At 34.6% G+C, this 4,389-nt stretch overlaps 1 pseudogene; it reads right to left on the bottom strand.

Moving 5' to 3' along the window:
- Positions 1–262: 262 nt before the first annotated feature.
- LOC141538890 (dr1-associated corepressor pseudogene) lies at positions 263–724 on the bottom strand (annotated as a pseudogene).
- Between the last annotated feature and the right edge of the window lie 3,665 nt (positions 725–4,389).

Genomic DNA, 4,389 nt, shown 5'->3' with positions numbered 1-4,389 from the left:
GATTCCTTCTCCATCTGAAGAAATACAAGCAAAACCTCTCTCCCAGGTAGTCAACCTATCTAACTTCCTCCTATTTATCACTTTCTAAATCTCTTCTCATCATCTGGCAATTACATTGGAGCTATTTGCACTGGACACAGCCCTGTTGGTTTAAAAGGCCTGTATTCTTTCCAAGTATAATCCATTTCTGCTATCTGATTGCTTTTTGGCTGACTTATCAGGTAATCCCTTTCTGCCATGTGATTGCTTTTCTGCTGGTTGATCAAATCAGCATCTCCTCCTCCCCATCTGTCTCTGTGTCCTCAGAATCATCCTCCTGCAATCTGGTGGACTGCTTTTTGTCTTTCCCTTTTCCACCAGCACCACCATTTTTCTGGCTGCTCCCAGTCTTCTGGCGCCTGTGTGCTCCCTTCTGGCCATCCAGGTGATTGTCCTCTCCCTCCCCCTGCATATCTGGCACAGCAGCCACCAGGTCCTTCAGGAAGTCAAACTGCTGCTCCAACTTGAAACATTGTTTCAGGTGGGAAGTGGTCATAGTCTTGGCATTCCGGGACTGGGTCACTTGACAAGCTTTCTTGGGAAGCAATTCCAAAAATTCTAGTGCTCGGGAGATAATGACAGGAACAGGGGCAGCCACCTTGCAGATCTCCTCATCCGTCTGCATGATCTTCTTGATCCTCGCTGGCGGGAAGCGCACATTGTACTTCTTCTTCTTGCTCAGCATCTTGGGGACTCCTGTGTCAATGTCAAATGTCAAGGTCCTGGCTAGCTCCTCCAAAGGGCTCAGAATAAATCCTTGCCCCACATTGGGTGCCAAAATGTAAAGGTCTTGATGTTCTCTCAATTGTAATCCTTCTCTGGGAGGAGATATCTTTTCTCTGTGAATCCTTTTCTCTATTTGCAGGTTTCTTGGGAGGCTTCTGGAGCCTCCAGCCAGCCTCTTTTTCTTCTTCCTGAATCCTGGCTCTGAATCTCCTCCAGCTCTTGTCCTTCCCCAATCCAGACTGCTTGTGCAGGTCCAATGTTGTCTTCTTTTATCCTCCCAGAGAATGGGCATGTGAGAACTCTGGGGCTTGTGGGAACTTCTTCAACCAATAAACTTGCTCCCTTTAAAGGTTATGTAAACTCCTTTTCAGAACTCCTTTTTAAAGGTGTAAACTCCTTTAAATGTAATGTGTAAGGTATAAAGGTGTAAAGGTATAAGCTCCTTTTCAGAAGTCTAAAGGTGTAAACTCCTAAAAGTGTGAACTCTGAGCTAGAGAATTGCCCAGACAACCTGAGTTCTCACCTTGTAATCGTAACAAATACACATTAATGAAAATAGCGACAAAACCAATGCAATCTTACATGATTTAGTTAACATGCAATAGACAAAAGTATGGATTTAAACCCCAAAGTTACTACCCTAATAACTCCTTCCCAGTATATATCCATAAGAATTTTTGGTCCATTACAAACAGAAAACATTTGCAGTCCTGGCCCCTCTGAGTTAGAGCTGATAATGAAAATGTTCCAGGCCTATAAGTAGAGAAACATTGCTAGATAAAGTTAGAATAGCAAGCAAAACATTTAGTATGTATGATTTGTAATTTTCCCTTCACTTAATGTGGGACAGGAGGATACATATGGGGTTTTCCTGCTCTAGGAAATAGGTTTGGTCAGTCTTGTATGATTTTTTTTTTTTAGTGCCTTACATTAAAATTTGGAGATTTAACTGGACATATTTTTGCCTTGAATGCAAAGCACGCTATTTGGCACAGCCTGCCTTCTGAACATCTTTAGGACAAGAGATGAAAGAGATAGTTAAAGAAGTCTTGTATTTTAATGGGGCTGGTGACAGAGAAGAGAAATACAATATTCATCAAAAACCTTTGCAGGACAAAGCTCAAAGTTAAAATCGCAAAGAATTATGCATATGGTATTTTAAGTAGTTTCACAATCAAGGAAAAATTATTATGCACATGTATGTGTGCGTGTATACATATATATATATATATATATATATATATATATATATATATACCATGTATGTATATATATATACACATATGAATCTGTGTACATTTATATATTTGTTTTTGTCACATACATATACATTTTAATATTCTATATGGACAGATACTATGCATACATATTTATATATATGAATTATGTTAATTTCATGTATAAATATGTATTTATTTATTTAGTAAATAAACTTTCATTATTTATTCAGAGTCTCCTATGTGTTAATTGCAGAAAAAAATAAATGCATCAAAATGTGTCTTCAAGTTTTTCACTACTCTTCGTGGTCCCCATCCACAGGTGAGTCTTCTCTAAAAGTTCCATTAGTTAGAAACAAGGTAAATGATACTTAATTTCTCAGGTCAATCTTGAGTAACTTACTTTATCTTCAAACTGTTAAATAGTTTAAGGATTGGAAGGTTCAATCAAGTTTAAAATTGATGCTATCTGGATATGGCTCAAAATAAAATGAATTATGTGGAAATAATTTTTATCATTACAATTATAAGTGACATATAAATGACCTCTTCTGAGAAACACTTTGAAACAGATGCTATAGATAATATCATTCCATATTTAAACTGCAAAAAAAAAAAAAACTGGTGATCAAAAAGATTTTCTTTTACTCATGCTCCCACAATTATTTGAACTGCAGAATTCAAATCCAGACTTAATCAAACCCTTGCTTAAGAAAACATCACAGGTACAAATACTTCAGGAGAACATATATGTGTGTGTGTACATACACATATACACACATTGATATATAGTTTTTTGTGTATATATATACATGTATATACATATATACATATACACACATATATATATGTACATATATATATATGTACATATATATATATATATATATATATATATATATATATATATATATATATATATATATATATATATATATATATATATATATATATATATATATATATATATATATATATATATATATATATATATATATATATATATATATATGAAAGAGGGAGACACACACACACACACACACACAGACTCAGAGAGAGTTAGAGAGAGACAGAAAGAGAGAGAGCATTTATTAAGCACTTTCTATCTTTTTACTTTCTAACAACCAAGGATATGTTAAGAACTGGGATTACAAAGAATGACACGGAAGTCAATCACAAATAGTCCTTGATTTCAAAGTGTTTGTGTGTGAATGGGCAAAAGTTTTCATTTAGCCAGTGGCAAATGTGAAATGTCATTTTGACTTAATGTATACTCCCAAGGATTATCTTGCTATTACACAGGCTTCCTTCAAAGTCTCATTTTTTTCTCCCTTTTTTTCTTCACCATCATCATATAGATCTCTGTCCCTAAAGATGGATGTATTGTTTTACTATTAATAGGGAGTTCACTTGGCAAGTCTTTTTTTTTTTTTTTTTTTCAAACATTGGGAATAGATTTTGTGTATACTGAGCCAATTCACATTTGTTCACCTAGTTTCTCAAGCACTGATAAAATCTATTATGATAGCTTATTGGAGTTAAGGACCAGAGCCAAGACCTGCGACACAGTTGGAGAAAGAGATATCCAATTAGGTAATTTTAGTCTCATAGAAAACCAAAGCAATAGCAGATGATCATCTAATGTTTCCTTTAGTGGAATATTTGAACAAATAATGCTCAAATATTTAAAAATATATTAAAGGTAATTTAAAAAAATGATCATATGTGCAATAGAAATAATGTAGAGAGCCAGAACCCTGGAGAAGCATACTTGAAACAAGGTGTTAACTCAGAGAAATGGATAAGACAATGATTATCTAGTTTAGCATGGTGATTAATAGGTCTCTAGTTCAGTACATGTACTTAGTACTTAATATAGTTCTACAAGATTGACATCTATTATACAAGATTGACACCTATGATGATGTAATTATAATAGAGTATATAAGAACCAACAAGGACTGGACAAAAGACATTCATTCCATCCCCCACCATCTTGGTGGCTGGCCTGTTCTTCTTCATTTCTTCAGGGAGACCTAGGGCCCTCTTTAGGGCCTCTAGAAAGCTAGACTGTGCCCCAGGCAAAGAGACAGACTGTGAAGGAGATAATAAAGAATTTGGACTTTATCCCTGGCTATTCTCATGGTGATTACTCTGTGGAAATGAAGCTGGATCCCTAGACTTCTAGAAAGCTAATCAGAATATTACAAAATAATATAATTTTTTCTTTATATTGCTTATAAGAATTCCCCCTATGAAACATATTTTATGGTTTGATCAAAACATCTTAGAATATTTTCATTTTTTTTACTTATACAATGATAACACTTTTAATGAATGAAAACTGTCATTTATATAATGTATTCCACTTCTAAACTCCAAACATGTTATTCCAAAACACATTCTA

This window comes from Sminthopsis crassicaudata, chromosome 4 (genome assembly GCF_048593235.1).
Source record: "Sminthopsis crassicaudata isolate SCR6 chromosome 4, ASM4859323v1, whole genome shotgun sequence".
Taxonomy (NCBI): domain Eukaryota; kingdom Metazoa; phylum Chordata; class Mammalia; order Dasyuromorphia; family Dasyuridae; genus Sminthopsis; species Sminthopsis crassicaudata.
This window is presented reverse-complemented; position numbering and strand designations above follow the sequence as displayed.